At 39.2% G+C, this 24252-nt stretch overlaps 1 pseudogene; it reads left to right on the top strand.

Moving 5' to 3' along the window:
* Window positions 1-2500: 2500 nt before the first annotated feature.
* On the top strand, window positions 2501-4992 carry LOC119540763 (annotated as a pseudogene).
* Window positions 4993-24252: the final 19260 nt, after the last annotated feature.

The following is a 24252-nucleotide window of genomic DNA, read 5'->3' as shown; positions in this document are numbered from 1 at the left end:
GAGTCACAGATCTACAAAATGGCAAATCCAGTGAAGCATCACCACTTCCTCATCCTTACTAACAGTTCCCACTCATCTCTTCATCTCATTCTCACTTATCCCTTGTAGAGAACCACTCACTTTAGTTTATTTATTTCCCTCTTGTGTGCTTGCTGTGTTTTTTGGCACCAAATAGGCAGATATGTGTATTTTCTTTCATCACTTTCTTTCATACCTGAAAATAGCATTCTATAGACACCCTTCATACTATGCCTTTTTAATTTGCAGCATATCCTAGAAATCACTCAACATCCATACATAAAGAGCACAAATTGGTAAAAGCAGTAGCTTACATTAGCTTATAACAAATCTTGCATCTTGCAATTTCTAGGATAGCCACAAAAGAACAACAAAGTAATGTATTGCAAACAAGCTGCTAAGTGATGAAAGCGAAATAATAAAGCATTATGAGCTAAATTATAAATATGTAAATGAAGAGATAAAAAGCAAGCAATAGATTGGACAAACACATTTGTAAACATGGTAGCTACAAACCCCATCATAGCAGTAATTATAGGAATATAAACAGCCTGAATTTCCAAATAATTACGTATCCCAGTAGAACTAAAAAAAGAAAAACATAACTAGGATGCACCTTACATATGAGGATGCAAATAGTTGGAAAGTAAAGAATAAAACATACCAAGTAAAAATTGCCCAACAGAAAGTTGATCTAGCTTTACTAATATCAAACACAGTAGACTTTAAAAGAAACACTATTATTTTAATGTATTTTATTGTTATCTCTGAAAATCAAGTATTATACATAAGACAAATGCCCACAATTAAATATTCTACATTTTCTATTACACATGAGCTACATTTTTTTGTGGAAACCTTAGAAACAGAGATGAGAAAAAATCACCGATAATATGACTGCTTAGAGAAACTAACATTTCCTATACATTCGATGAAACTTATTTCTGAACTTATTGTAAAAATAAAAATGGGCAATACTATACAAATATCTTTAGCTTACTTTATACTTAAATAATTTCTTCATGTCTTCCTAGATTAATAAACATACTTATAAATTAATGTGTCTAATGCATGCAAATAATTAGTAATAGCTATAAAATAATAGACCAGTTATTTTTGCATGGTTAGGTTGTTTCCATTGTTAACATCCATGTACATATGTAAATGAAGACAACAAAGTATTATGTTTAAATGAATGAATTAGACAATCAGTGATAAAATATGAATATTTTATCAATACTATCCCCTGGTAGAGGTATCATTACTGGATACATCACATTCGGAGAGAAGATGAAATCACTTTATTTGGGGGATAGGCTTAACTCATGGTAGCAGTCAGAGTACTCCACACTTTGTCATATTACAACTAATGTATGTCAGCTCAATAAACCCTCACAGGTCAAGTGCTAACAGACACTTCCCTGAGAAGCACAAGTTCAAAGGCAAGGCAATGCCTGCAATGATGCCTGGAGCTATGGAAAGTTTTGTAAACATAAGAGCAAATCTCTGGATGATGTCAAATATAAAGAGCTCAGATTCATCTGCACATATATAATATTTTAAAAATTTTATGACAATCCTGAAAATGTTTTATGTAATTATTATTTAGTTCAGGTTTCTTCTTTCATCCTGAATTTTAATATTAATTCTTTTTTTAAAAAAACATACCCACATATGGAATGCAGATAAAAATTTCCCATATTTTACTTTTAATATTCTGGAACAGGTACCTCTGAACTTAAGTGTTGGCTCTTTAAAAAATTTTTTGTTGCATGTTTATTTATTTTTAGGGTACCCAAAAGTCACAAAAAGAAATTTTTGATTCCATATTATGTACTAAATAATAAAGTTGAAGAAGTTATTAAAACAGTTTTATGGTAGGAAATAATGTACTTCCTACAGTTATTAGGGAATTAAAAGACAGTGGGGTAGATATATGTAGGAAAAGGCCTTCTTATAACCAGGGCATAAATCAGATGGGCCCCTAAGGGGGTAGAAAATGCCTGAGGGTATAAAAAAGAATTTTCCAGGCTGCTGGGATAGTACCTAGCAGTTTATACTCTGAACATAGACTAAAATATTTTGCAAAATCTGTCTAGTGTTGGACTCACCTCAAAAAATTCTTGTGCAGCCAACTTCCTTCCAGAATTTGATAATCAGAACCCTACCTCTGAGAAAAGAGATGACTCTGAAATTACAGTCACTGTTATGAAGGAAGCTCTTTACTTCTGGGTAATGTGTGCATCTTCTCAAAGAGCACATTTGCATGGTCCTCAAGAACTTACCCCTGGGTCAGAATTTTTTTTGCCCAGGTTTCTCCGGAGGGCTGCCTTGACTTACTTGTTCCATAAACTAAAGATGACGATGTTGAGCATGGTCAACACTTCTATAAAAGCGGGTGAGGAGTTTGTCTGTTCCTGGTGAATGGCTGGCTTTGGTCTTCAGGTAGGTGACAGATAATGAGCCACAGAATAGTGTTACCATGAGGAGGTGGGGAGAACAGGTGAAAAGAGACTTTAATGTGGCTCTCAGGTGAGGGCATGACCTGTTTTTGGCTCTGTTCATCATATAATACTTTTGAAATTTAGGAGATTCTATTTTAATCAATAGAATGTATTCTTTACAGTTACAAATTTAAATAACCCTGATATCTTCCAAGATAACAATCTGTGATCCACACACTTTGGCTGTGATTAAACAGATAGACATTCACTAAATAATAATTCATAACTACCAAAAATGGGGGCATAGCAGAAATTTAAGGTATTGATAAGAATAGAGGCTCAGATTGATCAAATGTTATTTCTGAGATCAGACAATGAACTAGCTGTAGAAATGGGATAGAAAACAATTTTGCAACTTTTAAAACATTCTTTATACAACATTAACTACATTATTGTAAACTGGTATATTTAAAGCAAAAATATGCTTTTTGAAGATCCTGGTTATTATGAAGAAACAAACATATTAGGTGCATTCTCAAAAAGAAGTGATGTGATCAACATGGTGACATAAACAGCTACAGAAAACCTGTCCCCAGAAATTCACAGAAAAAATGGACAATTCTCACTTCTTCAGAATTCTAGAGGAAGGTACAGAGTGGAGAAGGATTCTGTAAACACTGCATTGAAGAAGAGAAAAAAATATCAGGAAACTTCCATCCTGAACCAGCAGGTCCTCTCCCCTCCCCATTACTCAGTCCCACACAACTCAGAAAGCCCCACAGGCAGCAGCTGGGATCCCTCCCACCTTCTCTAGGGACACAGGCTATAAAATGTCTCCCATAAGTGAGATAAACCCCGGTTCTTCAGAGAACTCAATATAGAGTTGAACTATGACCCAGCAATTCTGTGACTCAGTATATACTCAGAACATCTGAAAGCTGGGACATGAACAGATATTTGCACACTGATGTTCATAGCAGCATTATTCACCATTGTCAAAAGATGGAAATAATCCAAGTGTCCATCAACAGATGAGTGGAGAAACAAAATGTGGTATATACAAATGATGGAATATTATGCAACAATAAGAAGGAATGAGGTCCTGAAGCATGTGACAGCATAGATGATCCTTGAAGACATAATGCTAAGTGAAATAAAAACTCAGTGGGAGATAGCGTATGATTAGACAGTGTATGAATTCATTAATATGAACTAACTAGAATATGTAAACTCAGATACTTAAAATGCAGACTATAGGGTACCTAGAGATAGACAGAAGCTAGAGAAGGGGAATTGGCTACTTAATATGTACAGAACTGTTGGCCAGGTTGAACTTAAATGTTTGAGAATGGATGGCCCTGATGCTAGCTCATTATTGGGATTATAAGTAAAAAGGTGATTTGATTGAAAGGGGTTGTTTAAAGTCATGTATGTCACTGATTAGCATTACAAATATACATAAATTCTTGCATGAACTACAAAAACATAAGACATGTATACAGAATTAATAATAGAGTGGCATATGGAGAAAAATTACCTTGGCAAGCTACCGACTATATCAACAAAAAAGCTTTAATATTTTGTCAACAGTAACAGATGTACCACACCAATATGAGGGGTCATTAATGGGGGGGAGGATATGGGGTGTTTTGAGTTTTCCTTTTTTGTGTGTTTATCTGTTAGTTTTCTCTTTGGAGCAATGAAAATTGTCTTAAAATTGAGTGTGATGATGATTGCACACCTAAGTGATACAATCAATGTACAATCAATGTAAGACATTGATTGCTTTGGACAGAATATATGGTTTGTACATATATCTCAATAAAATCTGCAGATTAAAAAAAAATCCTATTAGAAATTTCCTCAATGGAAACAAATAAATGTTTATGAAATACAATGAAACTTTCGCAGATCACCAGGGCTCAGGACGCAATGTCGGTCTCTCTCGTCTTCGCTTTGGGCCGCCACTTGCCTCGCTGCACTCTGTGTGCTGTCAGCAGCTGACAAAGGACCCTCACTCGGACCGTGACTGAACCCGCAACCTCAGCGCCCGCCACCAAAACTTCGCCAATGCCCCCGGCGACCACGCCCCCCCTCCGGCCACCACTCTAGCACCAGGAATCTGTGAAAGCTACAACTGCTTATTCTGTGTCAGTGCTAGCATTGTTAATACTACCTGCTTCTGGATAGCATGTAAAGAAGATAAGAGCTGTTCACATAATTCCACAGTTAGTGATAACCAGGTGGTGAACTGCGCAGACTTCTGTTCTGCTCCTACTGCCACTCCGTTGCCGACCAACTGTACAGCAAAACCACAACTCGGCCTGCCTCTCCTACAGCTTCTCCCACAGTGACTACATCAGGTTCAACAAACACCACTTTGACTCCAACGTCACAACCTGCACGGAGTCCACCTTTGATGCAGCCAGTTTTATTGGAGGACTTGTCCTTGTCTTGGGTGTTGAGGCTTTAATTTTCCTTCCCTATAAAGTCTGTAAATCTTAAAGAACAAAATTACTACACTCTGTGAAACATCATCAAATTAACACGGACTGGCAGTTCATTTGAATTATTCACTGAAACAAAAATATTATCTCTCAAGATGTCCCACATGGAAGACGCTGTTCTAGGATCTTTAAATTTCCAAAGGATGCATATAGGATAATTTGGATCACTGTCCTTGAAAAGTCAATTAAATCATTTTGCTCAATGGGAATATTCAAAACATTCTACATGAATCCTTATGGCTGTCTTCTTTCATTTTAAATGGCTGCAGCTGTGGGATTATGTTCGCTCTTCTTGACATGCCAAATGTAACTTTTTGTAAGTGATGGAAAATATTCTCCTGAGCAGACAACCTCATGACTCTTGAGAGTTTAAATTTAGTCATTTTAAAGCCTGAAAGCTGTGTTACTTTTATCCTAACTCAGGATATAGTTTAGTGACCAGAATTGAGAAGAATGTGCCAAATGAGCAAAAATCAGGTGGATTGTTGGCTACCATTTAAAACATGGAATAAATTTATAAATTTAATAATACTAAACTGTATCTTTAGAGTAAACTTCTGTGCTTGATAAGCTATTTTTTTCTACATTAGAAATAACATGCCACACAGGGCATTACATTTCAGATTTAAAGAAATGGAGGGATACAAACCATATGGCAGGTTATTATTCATACTTGTAAAGCACCTAATATCACTAAGAAAATAAAGAATAGGCCTTAAAAGACAAAAAAAAAAAAAAAAAAATGAACTTTCTGCTTAAAGGAACTTAAGAACCTGAGAAAATATTCTCCAGTAACTACTCTGGCAGCATTTTTAATTATAATGCAGCCTTCCTTTCCCCAGGTACTGAGTCCATATTGTAATATGAACAATTGGTCTATTTACTATAAACACAATAAGAAATCCATATATCTAGAAGAGGTCTTACCTCATGTGCTATTGTGTATTTAAATAAATAAGGAATTTAAATAAAATCCCTAAGGATATAGATTTGAACAACCCAACTAAAATCTTGAGCTTATAGACACACATAGAACAAAGCATCTGAGAGCTGCAGAAAAGCTCCCACTGATTGAGCCCTTACCATGGACCAGGCTTATGGGTAACATGCATCACCTCACTTAATACCCTTTATTATCACCTCCCACACTTTAGTAGATGAGCAAACAGAGACACAGAGAGGTTGACTATATGGCCCAAAGCTACCAGCTTGTTCCTGATCTCCCTGCTCTACTGCCTACCAGTACTAGATTTCAGAGATTTGACTGGAACCTTTATTCACAGAGAATATAGTCCATGCGGAGGAGTAAATGAGGACTGATGCAGGCTGAAAATATAATAACTGTTAATGACCCACTCCATAACACAAATAAAGACTGGGCACCTATTTTTTACAAGACATGGTGACAGATTTCAAAAAGCAGCCACATTAGCAGCACTGGGATCGTGTCCCCTGTAAGACAACAGGTTAATCCTGAACCTTCAACAGATGGGACACATGTTTGGAATAAATTTTCCCAAGAAACTCTTACTGAGAGCAAATTTTAAAGCTCTTTTTGCCCTATGATTATGCTGTGACAAAGCCATGGCTTGCATATCCTCACTAGAAGTCCTGGGAGAAATGACTCTCCATCATACTCCACGACCAACTATTACCTCAATGACATAGGCTGTGAAGCATAGCATATGCTTTGGATGGTGTTGCCATCTTAACATTATGTTTTCCAATTCACAAACATGAGATAGCCCTTCATTATTTAGATCTACAGCTAAATATATATGTGTGTTTATACATGCATATGTACATATCTATATGTATGTATATATGTGTGTGCATGTATAATATATTTGGATTTTCCACTCATATATTCTTTTCTACTTTCTCAGAGAAGTGTGTTACCATACCATCTAATTGTACATGTGTTATATTTATTGTATAATTCTAATAGTTTCATCTTGAATGTTTCTATTATAATTTTTATGAACAAATTTTGTGTTTGCTACTATTACCTTAGTGAATAGCTGTTCCAGTTTGCTAATGCTGCTGTTATGCAAACTACCAGAAATGGATTGGCATTTTTAAAGGGTGTTTATTTGGTTATAAAGTTACTGTGGTAAGGCCATAAAAGTGTCCAAGCTAAGGTGTGAACAATAAGACACCTTCCCTGAAGGATGGCCATTGGTGTCCAGAAAACCAGTTAGCTAGGAAGGCACATGGCTGGTGTCTGCCGATCCTGGGTTATGTTTCAGTTCCTCTCTCAGCTCCTGTGTATTCTTGGTTCTTTCTCCCAGGATATTTCTCTCTAAGCACTTAGTGGTCCTGTCTTAGCATATCCTAGGGCAAACCTGGGCTTCATCTCTCTTAGCTTCTCTGGAGCAAACTCTGGGCTAGCAAAAATTTGCTTTAAATGGCCATCTTCAAAATGTCTCTCTTGGCTGCAGCGCATTTTTCTGTCTGAGCTCTTATAGGGCTCCAGTAAACAAATCAAGACCCACACTGAATGGGCAGGGCCATATCTCCATGGAAATTATCTAATCAAAGGTATTACCCCCAGTTGGGTGGGTCATATCTCCATGGAAACTACCTAATCCAAAGATTCCAACCTAATCAACACTAATATATCTGCCCCCACAAGATTGCATTAAAGAACATAGCATTTTGTGAGACATAATATATTCAAACCAGTACAACAGCACCTTTTGTCACTTATAAAACTTCATCTTTTTGCTGTTCAATACTCTTGCCTAGCATTCTACTTTTTACTCATTCTCTTTTGCATTAATAAATTTGACTACTTATTTCATTTTTTATGTTTATATTTCTTGTGCATAGTTTCCAGGTTCGTGATTCTTTTTCCCTGTAAAATTACAAATATTCATTTATTTTTTTTTCAAAGTTATCAGAAGAGAAATCCAGTGCCCCTATGATTTTCTTTACTTTTAGGCAACCTGGAACTTTTCTCTCTGGAATCTTGTAAGGTTTTTTTAATTTCCTTGGAGTTCAGAGTTTATAATGAAATTTTATGAGTGGCTTTAAGTTCTCCAAATTTTATTGCTTGATTTTAGTGCATTATTTAAATCTGAAAATTGATTCTTCAGTTAATAAATTCTAACTTCTTCCATTCTCTTGTATATTCATTCTTAAATTAGATTTAAAAATATATCAAATCATCTTTGTCTCATAAATTTACTCTCATACTTCATATCTGTGATCTATTCATCTATATTCTGGTTTATTTCTTCAACTTGATTTGATGAATCACTAATACAGCTATTAGTAATCTATTCAAGTATCAGCAATCAAATCTTACTTTCCAAGAATGCATTTATTTTTGCTACTTGCTAAATTTTAACAGTAAGCTGAATGGCCATATGTAAAATATTCAAAGACACTAAGAGTTTATACATTTTGAAAGTTTTTGTGAGAATCTATAATGGATCTCCAATGTTATAGAGGTGACTTATGCTTTCCATGCCTCCACCTATGCAACCAGTGTAATATACTGGGAGATGGATTTTAGCTTTAGAAAAGTAAACTGAAAATGTTGCAGACTACTTTGAAATGGATGTGTTATATCCTCATCCTCACTGTAGGTATAAAACATTTATTTAGGCATTACTTCTATTCCATATTATACTGGAGACCCCAACAATGTCAGTCAAGAAAAGAAGGCAACAACAACCTGTCACAGCCTGAGGGGGCTTTACCAGTCAAAAGACCAAAGAAAATGTCCAGCATTTGGTGAAACATGACCTTTATTTGGGGCTTACTCACAGAGAGGCAGAATTTAAATGGCTTTTTTCTTGCCGGGCAGGTACCACTTTTACAGGGAAAATCAGCCACATGATTCAGAGAACAGCAAGCCCTTTTATAAGGGTTTCAGACAAAGACATTCCTAAGGGTGGGGGGAGCATAGATGCAGGAACAGGTCACTCTGACCTGAGGGGTGGTGCAGGAAGGACTAGAATAACACTTGAACAATTACATTTTGCTCTTTTTGTGAGACTAAGAGACCCTCACTTCCTGCCTGCTTCCCATAAAGTTACATTTGAAGGTCAATTTACCCTTTTTCTCCTTACTGGCTCACAAAGACAGTAGGTTAAACACTTAGCTGCCTTGGTCATGCAGACTGCTGTGCACCAAAGATCTGCAGGCCTGTTTTGCTCAGGCCATGGCTTGCCACAATCCACCCCTGCACAACAGTTTATGTTGACCAAAGGACAGACTTTGCATCCATAATTTACAACAATACAATAAACAACATAGCAATAATATACTGGTATAGAGAGATGAGAAACCTGTTAGCAAGTGGTGCTATGGCCAGGCTAATGAGTTCTACCATTTAGCTCAAGCACTGCCTGTGCTAAAATATCTAAAGGATAACACTACCAGGCATTCTGCTTTACTCTACATCTAGTTTTCCTTCCATGCCTGCCATTGGTGGGTATTCTGCCACCCTAGCATAGCATCCCAGGTGGTTTGGATGGCTGGAGTGATAGTCCATGGGAGGCCAGTGATGCCTGATTATGGCAAGTCAGTGCATACCCAGCACTGGTACCTATTGTGGGCTGAGGTTACAGCAGAAGCCCACCATAGAAATGTATTTCCTGCAGTGCTATGAGTGAAAAGAAAGATGTTTATGGGGTACAATAAGGGATAAATCTTGGGGATCTAAGAATACACAAGCTACATTTCCATCCATAGATAACAGTGTTCTAGGCAAAGGAGCATTGTGTGGGGGTTTGAGATACCACACCTTTCCCCCCTGGGGTTGTACAAGGCTTTAAGGGGTTAGATCTAAAATTAACCTGGGCATAATGAGAGTCCACATAGTAATACACATCGTTCCCTGGGGTATAGGGGGCCTAGGAGTAACAATATACACTTTAGGCATTTTTTGAATAAATTGTGGTCAAATATTTAAGTTCTGGGCAACCCCAACCCCCCATGGGCTTAGGATGCCCAGCCAACGAGGCTGCATAGGCCAGGACCACGGCCAACTGAGCTTATTCTCCCATTTCTAGTGTTAGTGGCACAGGCAAGAGCAGGTTGTTATCATTGCCTCCTGCAGCTTGAGAGCAGCTGGCCCCTTTATTTGAATTCTTAAAGCCTGTGTGAGCCCTGCGGTTACCATTTCCACAGGAGCTGGAGCAGCTGTCTCTGGGTCTGGAGTTAATGTTAATGAAAGCTCCATGCAGTCATTGAGTCCATTGTTGTAGGGAGTTTTTATCATCCTTTAAGTGTTCCTTTAAAAGACCATTCATTCTTTCAATTAACCCTGCTGCTGTGGGGTTATAGGGTGAGTGAAATGTCCAAAGGACATCATGTTCTGTAGCCCAGGCCTGGGTTAACTGCCCAGTGAATGGTGTCCCCCATCACTGCCTGCATGTGTGGGGACCTCAAAAAAGGCACTTAACTTTTCTAAACTACGTATGGTAGCTTTTTGGTTGGATTTTGCTACTGGGAAATCTAATAAAAGTCCCGTAGCCATGTCTACAGCCAAAAAGCGTACCTTGCACCTTCTGATAGAGGAAGTGGCCCAATATAGTCTACTTGCCACCAGGTAACAGGAATTTGGTCCCAGTCGATGTGTCCAAGTTGGTGAGGAAGCATTCTGGACCATTGCATTGAACAGGAAGGACAGGCATCTAACATCTCTTTTAGTTCCTAATGAGTAATGGACAACTGGAACTGCTGTGCCAGTTTCCACAGAGTTAGGTGTCCTCAGTGCCCAGTTTTCTGATGTAGCCATTCAGCTGCCTCATGTATCATTGGTGCCAAACTGCAGATTTTCACCAGGGCATCTGCTTTGATGTTGCCAGGCAAAGAGTTAGCATTAGGGGCTGATACATGGAAAACAGTTATCTTATGCCCTTGGCAGGCTGTCCAGATGTCTTCCCACATTTCTTTCCCCCATAAGGGGTGACCAATCACTGTCCATTGTTCTTGCTCTCATGTAGCCATCCATACCATCAGGCCTCAGTAAACAGCCCAGTTATCTGAACAACAGTTAAAGCATCCCCTGGCTCATGGACAATCACCATCCACACCGCCCGTAACTCTGCCCATTGGCTGCTTTGCAGAGTTCTCTTTTCCCACCAGATGGTATCAGTGCTCGGCTGGATGGCCACTGCTGTCCAGTTAGTTGGCTGCCCATGTGCCGACCCATCTGTATACCAAGCAGAGTCACGTATACTTCCCTGTCCATCAATGGTGGGCATTGGGGGAGGAGCTACCTCAGGAAGACTAGGAGGTAGCAAGATAAACTGTTCTTCTACATAGGAGACTGGTCCCAGGATTTCATGCATTTCTGCACTTAAAGGGCTATTGTTGAAAACACTGCATTGTAGGAGGTAAGCTTTCCACTTTGTTAATGTGCTCTACTGAGCATTCCCAGAATGTGGCTTGCTTACGGTGTCACAGATCCACCCCTGTATAGGTATGGCTGTTCATAAAGTCACTGGACATTTTTGAGTTAGCCCTTCTACTTGTAATAGGGCATTATAAGCAGCACACAATTGCTCCTCTCAAGGACTATATCAAAACTCTGCACCTTTCCATAATTGTGACCAAATCCTATAGATACATGTTTAGCCTGTTGCCTTTGCCACAAACCCCACCCAGAGCCAAGGTCAGTACTGACCACATCCAATTCACAAGGCACATCAGGGTCCACCCCCCTTAAGGCTTGTGCCTGCACCACAGCATGCTTTGATGTCTCAAAAGCATCCTGTAGGGGAATGTCACACTCCCACATTTTTCCCTTTCAAACTAACAAATACAAAAGTTTAAGAATTTGTGCCAGGTGAGGTATAAAAGGCCTCCAATAACCCAATAACCCTAAATAAGCCATTAATTATTTGGGGGTACATGGGGTAGGGTAATTCTGCATTTTATCAATAACAGCAGAAGGAATAGTTCTTGTCTTACCTGACCAGACAACACCCAAAAATTTAATAGAACACCCATGTCCTTGCATTTTTTCTTAGTTTAACACCAATTCTCTACCCTCAAGGTGGGTCACCACTGTTTTAGCAGCCTCTTCCAGGTCTGGAAGAGAATTGTTAGTTAACATTATATCATCAGTATAATGGAACACATTTTGTTAAATGTACCAATGGGCAGAGTTATGGGCAGTGTGGATGGTGATTGTCCATGAGCCAGGGGATGCTTTAACTGTTTCATTTTGTTAAATCTCTAGCCACTAGGCTGTGGCAAATAGTGGGGCTGTGAATATACCCTTGCAGCAATACTGTGAAAGTCCACTGTTGTCCTTCCCATGTAAAGGTGAACACCAAGAATCTAGAGGAATGCTAAAGAAGGCATTAGCAGGATCTAACACAAAATGAAACAAGCTTAATTTTGTGCTAATATCCTGGAGCAATGTGGTGATATTTGGCACCACTGCAAACAAAGGAGGGGTTACCTTATTTAGCTCTCTATAATCAATAGTCATTCTCCAAGAACCATCAGACTTCTTTAGTGGCCAGACTGGACTGTTCAAGGAGCTATGGGTGGGAATAATAATACCCACCCTTTCTAACTCCTTTATCATAGCTGTAATTTCCCAGTGCCCTCCAGGTAACTTGCACTGGTGAATGGCAACCGTGCGCCTAGGAGGAGGCATCTTTACCAGTGACCATTTAGTGTGTCCTCTCAGGACTGCTTTTACAACTCTACACCAGAGGCAGAATTCCCCTATAGTGGTCTGCAGGGTGATATTCTGCAGAATATCAAACCCCAGTATATATTCCGGAATAGGTGATATATATACTGTGTAAGTTTGGGGAGGTAGCCAGCCAATTTGCATTAAAACCTGTTTTTGAGTTGCTTTAACTCCATGGCCCCCATAACCAGCAATAGTTAGTGTGGGGCCTTCACTTCATGGTTTCCTCCCATATATTAGGGTACATTCCACTCCTCTGTCTGCAAGGGCTAAAACTCTATGTTCATTTGTGGGAGACCAAAAAATAGTTAATTCAATTGCTCTTATGTGGGGATCTCAGCCTCACCCCTAATCCAGGGGAAATGGAGCCTCCCAAACCTCCTCTGCTGGTGGAGCAGAGGGCTCCAGTCATGTACCACATGCCTGATAGCCTAATGCAACTTTTTTCCTGAAGGTTTAATTTTCTGCTTAGTAAACCTCTGCTCTTTGGGCAATTTACTCCACAGTTTAACTAGTACAGGATTTGGCTGCCCATCAATTGCTTCTATTTCTGTTCCAGCTGCTATGAGATCTGCCCACATTTGCTTACATGACACCCTATTTGGCCCATCATACTCTCTGTGGACTTGCCTCTTTGCTCTAACCCCAGCCTTGTTTTCCCACAGATGGTCCATTTCTCCAAACTCCATGATCTCTTGGGCAACTTCCCCAAGAGGCTTTCTTATTAGGGGCTTAAGGAGGGGCATTAAAGTTAAACTGACAGTACCCAACTGTTTATTGGATCTATTGATCTGAAAAGGGTTTGTCAGGATGGATCTTAAGCAGTAATCTCTGTCAGTGTTTGTATTTGTATTCTCTGCAATTTTGCTGTGAAATTTTTTTTTCAAAAAATGGAGTCATTTTCTTCATGCCACTGTTTGTTGGAGAATTAAATGGTCTCTTCCCTTTTGTGTATCTTACCTAGTGTTTACTCCTGGGCACCCGTAATCTTCAGAGGTGCTAAATTGTCTGCCATTACAACAGGATGATGTCTCTAATAGGAGGACACCATGCAAATTGTGAAATAGTCCTTACATTGTTTGAATTATTTTACACCTCAGTATTGGTCCCATAATTTTCTGGCCATTCATGACAATGAAAATTTTAAGAAGACAGAGATTTAAAATATTTTAATTTTAAAGAGTGTGTTATAAAATAATGTACTGAATTCTTTATCCCATTTTATCATCCTGATTCAGTTTTTATTAATCTACTGTATCAATAAAATTCTGTACTTTCAATGAAAAAAAAAAATTGTCCATACCATTGATTAGGGGCCATGTGCAGAATTGTTCCACACAAACCTTGAGTGAAAGTGACATTATCTGGTCCCACAGTTTCATTAGCATAAATTGAATGCTTCATGCCTAAACCCTGAAGTATATCCTGAAGCTCCTCTATGCTATTCCATTGTAGTGGGGTGTGGGGTAAGTCCCCTTCCTGTGGCCACACAATTTCACATTGTTTGACTAGCCACTGAAAAAGGGAATGAGTCTCTATGGTAGTTCTAAGCAAGTACAATCGCTGGCATAGGAAGGCATGAACGGAAATGGTGACTAACTTACTCATTTCCCACCCAGTGAGCAGAGTGCTGTCTGCACCATCATCCCATAGCCATAGCAACAAGTTTACTAATGGCTCTCTAGGCTTTTGTCGATATTGATTCCCAATAGCCCTTAATTCTGCTAGGGAGAATTCCTGTGATGTGACAAGCACCTTTGGCTCATCAGGGGCCCACTCTGCCTCACCCTCCCCTCCTTCAGTAGAGCCTACTGGCCGTTCTGATTTAATTTTGCACCAGACCAAAGGATGGACAAGCTTATTCTCCTCTTCAACCTCCCATTCTGACTGTGACTCTTCCTCTGAAGAGAAATCCACAGAGTCCCAAACCTTAGGATCCCAGTCAGGTGAGGATAGAATATGTGTAATTTGCAGTTTGTGCAGCTTGCACCCTTTCACTTTAGCATAACAGCATGCAAGTGTGGCTAAATTTTCATCCACTCACTTTAAACTTTCATTCAAAGCATCCCTCAGCTCGGCTTGTGCCAGCCTCGTATCTTTTTCCAGTTGTAGTTTATCTCTCAGGCGGCGTATGGCTGCCTTTACTTCCAAAGCTTCCTCAGTAGTGGCATGTAAGGCTTCTAACAATGGCCATCCCACCACAGCCACAATTTGGTGGCCCCTTTTCTATTTCTGGATTCCCAAGGCAGCTGCCACCTGCTGCAGGATATCTAATAGTCCCACTGGGGAGATGCACACGCCTCCATAGTCCCTCGTTGGGCCCCATTCATCAAGGAGGGTAGCTACCCCTGTCACCCCCTGGGGTCTCTCCCTTCCCCAGGTTCAAGCCTGCAGAAGTGGGGTCCCTTTGGTCTCCTGGCTGGCCTGCCAATTCTCACAGCCCGAGGGGGCTTTACCAGTCAAAAGACCAAAGAAAACGCCCAGCATCTGCTGAAACATGAACTTTATTTAGGGTTTACTCACAGGGAGGCTGTATTTAAATGACTTTTCTCTCACCAGGCAGGTACAGCTTTCACAGGGAAAATTGGCCACATGATTCAGAGAACAGCAAGCCCTTTTATAAGGGTTTTAGAGAAAGACATTCCTAAGGGTGGGGGGAGCATAGATGCAGGAACAGGTCACTCTGACCTGAGAGGTGGTGCAGAAAGGACTAGAACAACACTTGAACAATTACATTTTGCTCTTTTTGTGAGACTAAGAGCCTCTCACTTCCTACCTGCTTCCCATAAAGTTACAGTATAAGGTCAATTTACCCTTTTACTCTTTACTGGCTTAGAAAGACAATAGATTAAATATTTAGCTGCCTTGGTCATGCAGACTGCTGTGCACCAAAGATCTGCAGGCCTGTTTTGCTCAGGCCATGGCTTGCCACACAACCAAAAACAACTAAAAGGATGAAAAAGAAAGAAAAAAATCATTATTTATAGAAGACACATTTGGATATGTAGAAACATTTTTAAATATGAAAATTACTACAATTTAAGAGTGAAGACACCAAAACAAAATGCTACACCCAGTATGATTCCATTTACATAAAATTCATAATCAGGCAAAAGTTAACTATAAGAAACAAGGGTGATCACCCTCGTGGCTATTGTCATTTGTAAACAAAGAAAGTATTTTGTTGTTCTTGTTGTAGGAATTCTAAAGTTCTAGTCCCTAAGTGCACTGGATAACTCTATACTCATTTTCAATCCTTAAATTGTGATTCTAATTTTCTTCTTTCCCATTAAATTCACCATCTTCTATGCAAAATATTTCCCACTTTTTGAACATTAAACAGAATATTTCCCATACTTAGGAGATTGGGCCACATTTTTATCCCTTTTTGACTTGTGCTTAAGTCCAGCCAAACACTAAACTTTTTGAGAAGGAACTTAATTTCAGCTGCATATGATCATGTCTATATTATATATATATATATATGATGGCCTGTACATCAGTTTTCCCATATTTGTATATAATCTTTTTCCAGGTTATTTTTAGATTATGACATTAAATGAACTGGGTCCACTTTCAGGATCCTTTCTAAGTTATAAGTGAGAGAAGTGTTTCTTATGTGCAGCTTAGTCTGGCCCTCCCACCCCTTCTGAAAGTTCTTGTTCTTTGTATGTTTATAACCAGGGATTTATACTTCATGTCAATATCCAATTGCTCTTTTTATTCTTAAATGCATATTTCTATGACATGGTGTCTCAAAGCTTCTTCTACTATCCTACTTATAAAAGATGTTTAAAATGATGCTTACTTAAATGTTTTTTATCAAATTATTGTGTAATATTCTGGAAAGAATCTAATGAAAGCTGGCATATCTTTAACTATATCAGTTTACTTTGTGAATTTCTATGAAGAGTAATTGTAGGGTCTCTCAAAATTATTTGTCCAGAAAAACTTTTAAAAAGTTTGGCAGGAGGCGGGGCAAGATGGCAGACTGGTGAGCTGGATGTTTCAGTTACTCCTCCAAGAAAGTAGGTAGAAAGCCAGGAACTGCATGGACTGGACTCCACAGAGCAATCTGACTTTGGACATACTTAATACAAAACTCATTAAAACGTGGAACTGCTGAGATCAGTGAAATCTGTAAGTTTTTGTGGCCAGGGGACCTGCGCCCCTCCCTGCCAGGCTCAGTCCTGTGGGAGGAGGGGCTGTCAGCTCCAGGAAGGAGAAGAGAGAACTGCAGTGGCAGCCCTTATCGGAAACTCATTCTACTGATCCAAACTCCAACCATAGATAGACTGAGACCAGTCACCAGAGAATCTGAGAACAGCCAGCCCAGCAGAGAGGAGACAGACATAGAAAAAAACAGCATGAAAAACCCCAAAATAAAAGCAGAGGATTTTTGGAGTTCTGGTGAACATAGAAAGGCTAAGGGCAGAGCTCAGGCCCTCAGGCTCATATGCAAATCCTGAAGAAAAGCTGATCTCTCTGCCCTGTGGACCTTTCCTTAATGGCCCTAATTGCTTTGTCTCTTAGCATTTCAATAACCCATTAGATCTCTCAGGAGGGCCCTTCTTATTATTTTTTTTTTAAACCTTTTTTCTTTTTCTAAAACAATTACTCTAAGAAGCCCAATGCAAAAGCCTCAAAGACTTGCAATTTGGGCAGGTCAAGACAAGAGCAGAACTAAGAGAGCTCTGAGACAAAAGGCAATAATCCAGTGGCTGAGAAATTTCACTAAACACCACAACTTCCCAAGAAAAGGGGGGTGTCCACTCACAGCCATCATCCTGGTGGACAGGAAACATTCCTGCCCGTCACCAGCCCCATAGCCCGGAGCTGCCCCACACAACCCAGTGTGACGGAAGTGCTTCAAATAACAGGCACACTCCACAAAACTGGGCACGGACATTAGCCTTCCCTGCAACCTCAGCTGATTGTCCCAGAGTTGGGAAGGTAGAGCAGTGTGAATTAACAAAGCCCCATTCAGCCATCATTTCAGCAGACTGGGAGCCTCCCTACACAGCCCAGCAGCCCAGAACCACCCTGGGGGGACGGCACTCACCTGTGACATAGCACAGTCATCCCTCAACAGAGGACCAGGGGGTGCAAGGCCTGGAAGAGGGACCCCCTCGCAAGTCTCAGGAGCCATACGCCAATACCAAGGACTTGTGTGTCAGTGGCAGAGATGAACTGTGGCAGGACTGAACTGAAGGATTAGACTATTGCAGCAGCTTTAAAACTCCAGGATCACCAGGGAGATTTGAATGTTAGAGCCACCCCCCCTCCCTGACTGCGCAGAAACACACCCTATATACAGGGCGGGCAACACCAACTACACACACAAGCTTGGTACACCAATTGGGCCCCACAAGACTCACTCCCCCACTCACCACAAAGGCTAAGCAGGGGAGAACTGGCTTGTGTAGAACAGGTGGCTTGTGGACGCCACCTCCTGGTTAGTTAGAGAAAGTGTACTCCACAAAGCTGTACATCTGATAAATTAGAGATAAGGACTTCAATTGGTCTACACATCCTAAAAGAACCCTATCAAGTTCAGCAAATGCCAAGGGGCGAAAAACAACAGAAAATTATAAAGCATATGAAAAAACCAGACGATATGGATAACCGAAGCCCAAGCACCCAAATCAAAAGATCAGAAGAGACACAGCACCTAGAGCAGCTACTCAAAGAACTATAGATGAGCAATGAGACCATAGTACGGGATACAAAGGAGATCAAGAAGACCCTAGAAGAGCATAAAGAAGACATTGCAAGACTAAATAAAAAAATAGATGAGCTTATGGAAATTAAAGAAACTGTTGACCAAATTAAAAAGATTCTGGACACTCATAGTACAAGACTAGAGGAAGTTGAACAACGAATCAGTGACCTCGAAGATGACAGAATGGAAAATGAAAGCATAAGAGAAAGAATGGGGAAAAAAATTGAAAAAATTGAAACGGACTTCAGGGATATGATAGATAATATAAAACGTCCTAATATATGACTCATTGGTGTTCCAGAAGGGGAAGAAAAGGGTAAAGGTCTAGGAAGCGTATTCAAAGAAATTGTTGGGGAAAACTTCCCAAATCTTCTAAACAACATAAATACACAAATCATAAATGCTCAGCGAACTCCAAATAGAATAAATCCAAATAAACCCACTCCGAGACATATACTGATCACACTGTCAAACACAGAAGAGAAGGAGCAAGTTCTGAAAGCAGCAAGAGAAAAGCAATTCACCACATACAAAGGAAACAGCATAAGACTAAGTAGTGACTACTCAGCAGCCACCATGGAGGCAAGAAGGCAGTGGCATGATATATTTAAAATTCTGAGTGAGAAAAATTTCCAACTAAGAATACTTTATCCAGTAAAGCTCTCCTTCAAATTTGAGGGAGAGCTTAAATTTTTCACAGACAAACAAATGCTGAGAGAATTTGCTAACAAGAGACCTGCCCTACTGGAGATACTAAAGCGAGCCCTACAGACAGAGAAACAAAGGACACAGAGACTTGGAGAAAGGTTCAGTACTAAAGAGATTCGGTATGGGTACAATAAAGGATATTAATAGAGAGAGGGGAAAAATATATATGAGAAACATAAACCAAAGGATAAGATGGCTGATTCAAGAAATGCCTTCATGGTTATAACGTTGAATGTAAATGGATTAAACTCCCCAATTAAAAGATATAGATTCGCAGAATGGATCAAAAAAAAAATGAACCATCAAAATGTTGCATACAAGAGACTCATCTTAGACACAGGGACACAAAGAAACTGAAAGTGAAAGGATGGAAAAAAATGTTTCATGCAAGCTACAGCCAAAAGAAAGCAGGTGTAGCAATATTAATCTCAGATAAAATAGACTTTAAATGCAGGGAAGTTTTGAGAGACAAAGAAGGCCACTACATACTAATAAAAGGGGGAATTCAACAAGAAGAAATAACAATCATAAATGTCTATGCACCCAATCAAGGTGCCACAAAATACATGAGAGAAACACTGGCAAAACTGAAGGAAGCAATTGATGTTTCCACAATAATTGTGGGAGACTTCAACACATCACTCTCTCCTATAGATAGATCAACCAGACAGAGGACCAATAAGGAAATTGAAAACCTAAACAATCTGATAAATGAATTAGATTTAACAGACATATACAGAACATTACATCCCAAATCACCAGGATACACATACTTTTCTAGTGCTCATGGAACTTTCTCCAGAATAGATCATATGCTGGGACATAAAACAAGCCTCAATAAATTTAAAAAGATTGAAATTATTCAAAGCACATTCTCTGACCACAATGGAATACAATTAGAAGTCAATAACCATCAGAGACTTAGAAAATTCACAAATACCTGGAGGTTAAACAACACACTCCTAAACAATCAGTGGGTTAAAGAAGAAATAGCAAGAGAAATTGCTAAATATATAGAGACGAATGAAAATGAGAACACGACATACCAAAACCTGTGGGATGCAGCAAAAGCAGTGCTGAGGGGGAAATTTATAGCACTAAATGCATATATTAAAAAGGAAGAAAGAGCCAAAATCAAAGAACTAATGGATCAACTGAAGAAGCTAGAAAATGAACAGCAAACCAATCCTAAACCAAGTACAAGAAAAGAAATAACAAGGATTAAAGCAGAAATACATGACATAGAGAACAAAAAAACAATAGAGAGGATAAATATCACCAAAAGTTGGTTCTTTGAGAAGATCAACAAGATTGACAAGCCCCTAGCTAGACTGACAAAATCAAAAAGAGAGAAGACCCATATAAACAAAATAATGAATGAAAAAGGTGACATAATTGCAGATCCTGAAGAAATTAAAAAAATTATAAGAGGATATTATGAACAACTGTATGGCAACAAACTGGATAATGTAGAGGAAATGGACAATTTCCTGGAAACATATGAACAACCTAGACTGACCAGAGAAGAAATAGAAGACCTCAACCAACCCATCACAAGCAAAGAGATCCAATCAGTCATCCAAAATCTTCCCACAAATAAATGCCCAGGGCCAGATGGCTTCACAGGGGAATTCTACCAAACTTTCCAGAAAGAACTGACACCAATCTTACTCAAACTCTTTCAAAACATTGAAGAAAATGGAACACTACCTAACTCATTTTATGAAGCTAACATCAATCTAATACCAAAACCATGCAAAGATGCTACAAAAAAGGAAAACTTCCAGCCAATCTCCCTAATGAATATAGATGCAAAAATCCTCAACAAAATACTTGCAAATCAAATCCAAAGACACATTAAAAAAATCATACACCATGACCAAGTGGGGTTCATTCCAGGCATGCAAGGATGGTTCAACATAAGAAAATCAATCAATGTATTACAACACATTAACAAGTCAAAAGGGAGAAATCAAATGATCATCTCAATAGATGCTGAAAAAGCATTTGACAAAATCCAACATCCATTTTTGATAAAAACACTTCAAAAGGTAGGAATTGAAGGAAACTTCCTCAATATGATAAAGAGCATATATGAAAAACCCACAGCCAGCATAGTACTCAATGGTGAGAGACTGAAAGCCTTCCCTCTAAGATCAGGAACAAGACAAGGATGCCCGCTGTCACCACTGTTATTCAACATTGTGCTGGAAGTGCTAGCCAGGGCAATCTGGCAAGACAAAGAAATAAAAGGCAACCAAATTGGAAAAGAAGAAGTAAAACTGTCATTGTTTGCAGATGATATGATCTTATATCTAGAAAACCCTGAGAAATTGGTGATACAGCTACTACAGCTAATAAACAAATTTAGCAAAGTAGCAGGATACAAGATTAATGCGCATAAGTCAGTAATGTTTCTATATGCTAGAAATGAACAAACTGAAGAGACACTCAAGAAAAAGATACCATTTTCAATAGCAACTAAAAAAATCAAGTACCTAGGAATAAACTTAACCAAAGATGTAAAAGACCTATACAAAGAAAACTACATAACTCTACTAAAAGAAATAGAAGGGGACCTTAAAAGATGGAAAAATATTCCATGTTCATGGATAGGAAGGCTAAATGTCATTAAGATGTCAATTCTACCCAAACTCATCTACAGATGCAATGCAATCCCAATCAAAATTCCAACAACCTACTTTGCAGACTTGGAAAAGCTAGTTATCAAATTTATTTGGAAAGGGAAGATGCCTCGAATTGCTAAAGACACTCTAAAAAAGAAAAACGAAGTGGGAGGACTTACACTCCCTGACTTTGAAGCTTATTATAAAGCCACAGTTGTCAAAACATCATGGTACTGGCACAAAGATAGACATATAGATCAATGGAATCGAATTGAGAATTCAGAGATAGACCCTCAGATCTATGGCCGACTGATCTTTGATAAGGCCCCCAAAGTCACTGAACTGGGTCATAAAGGTCTATTCAACAAATGGGGCTGGGAGAGTTGGATATCCATATCCCAAAGAATGAAAGAGGACCCCTACCTCACACCCTACAGAAAAATTAACTCAAAATGAACGAAAGATCTCAATATAAAAGAAAGTACCATAAAACTCCTAGAAGAAAATGTAGGAAAACATCTTCAAGACCTTGTATTAGGCGGCCACTTCCTAGACTTTACACCCAAAGCACAAGCAACAAAAGAAAAAATAGATAAATGGGAACTCCTCAAGCTTAGAAGTTTCTGCACCTCAAAGGAATTTGTCAAAAAGGTAAAGAGGCAGCCAACTCAATGGGAAAAAATTTTTGGAAACCATGTATCTGACAAAAGACTGATATCTTGCATACATAAAGAAATCCTACAACTCATTGACAATAGTACAGACAGCCCAATTATAAAATGGGCAAAAGATATGAAAAGACAGTTCTCTGAAAAGGAAATACAAATGGCCAAGAAACACATGAAAAAATGTTCAGCTTCACTAGCTATTAGAGAGATGCAAATTAAGACCAGAATGAGATACCATCTAACACCGATTAGAGTGGCTGCCATTAAACAAACAGGAAACTACAAATGCTGGAGGGGATGTGGAGAAATTGGAACTCTTATTCATTGTTGGTGGGACTGTATAATGGTTCAGCCACTCTGGAAGTCAATCTGGCAGTTCCTTAGAAAACTAGAAATAGAGTTACCATTCGATCCAGCGATTGCACTTCTCAGTATATACCCGGAAGATCGGAAAGCAGTGACACGAACAGATATCTGCACACCAATGTTCATAGCAGCATTATTCACAATTGCCAAGAGATGGAAACAACCCAAATGTCCTTCAACAGATGAGTGGATAAATAAAATGTGGTATATACACATGATGGAATACTACGCGGCAGTAAGAAGGAACGATCTCGTGAACCATATGACAACATGGATGAACCTTGAAGACATAATGCTGAGCGAAATATGCCAGGAACAAAAAGAGAAATATTATATGCTACCACTAATGTGAACTTTGAAAAATGTAAAATGAATGGTTTATAATGTAGAATGTAGGGGAACTAGCAATAGAGAGCAATTAAGGAAGGGGGAACAGTAATCTAAGAAGAACAGATATGCTATTTAACGTTCTGGGGATGCCCAGGAATGACTATGGTCTGTTAATTTCTGATGGATATAGTAGGAGCAAGTTCACAGAAATGTTGCTATATTATGTAACTTTCTTGGGGTAAAGTAGGAACAGGTTGGAAGTTAAGCAGTTATCTTAGGTTAGTTGTGTTTTTCTTACTCCCTTGTTATGGTCTCTGAAATGTTCTTGTATTGTATGTTTGTTTTTTGTTTTTGTTTTTTTTTTAACTTTTTTTCATACAGTTGATTTAAAAAAGAAAAAAAAAAACTTAAAAAAAAAAAAAGCAAGGAAAAAAATATGTAGTGCCCCCTTGAGGAGCCTGTGGAGAATGCAGGGGTATTGGCCTACCCCACCTTGATGGTTGCTAACATGACCACAGACATAGGGGACTGGTGGTTTGATGGGTTGAGCCCTCTCCCATAGGTTTTACCCTTGGGAAGACGGTTGCTGCAAAGGAGAGGCTAGGCCTCCCTATAACTCTGCCTAAGAGCCTCCTCCCGAATGCCTCTTTGTTGCTCAGATGTGGCCCTCTCTCTCTACCTAAGTCAACTTGAAAGGTGAAATCACTGCCCTCCCCCCTACGTGGGATCAGACACCCAGGGGAGTGAATCTCCCTGACAACATGGAATATGACTCCCGGGGAGGAATGTAGACCTGGCATCGTGGGATGGAGAACATCTTCTTGACCAAAATGGGGATGTGAAAGGAAATGGGGGATGTGAAAGGAAATGAAATAAGCTTCAGTAGCAGAGAGATTCCAAAAGGAGCCGAGAGGTCACTTTGGTGGGCACTCTTATGCACAATTTAGACAACCCTTTTTAGGTTCTAAAGAATTGGGATAGCTGGTGGTGGATACCTGAAACTATCAAACTACAACCCAGAACCCATGAATCTCGAAGACAATTGTATAAAAATGTAGCTTATGAAGGGTGACAATGGGATTGGGAAAACCATAAGGAACACACTCCACTTTGTCTAGTTTATGGATGGATGAGTACAAAAATAGGGGAAGGAAACAAACAAACAAACAGACAAAGGTACCCAGTGTTCTTTTTTA

This window comes from Choloepus didactylus, chromosome 7 (assembly GCF_015220235.1).
Source record: "Choloepus didactylus isolate mChoDid1 chromosome 7, mChoDid1.pri, whole genome shotgun sequence".
Taxonomy (NCBI): Eukaryota; Metazoa; Chordata; class Mammalia; order Pilosa; family Megalonychidae; genus Choloepus; species Choloepus didactylus.
The sequence above is the reverse complement of the archived record's forward strand: the minus strand, read 5'-3'. Positions and strand labels throughout refer to the sequence as shown.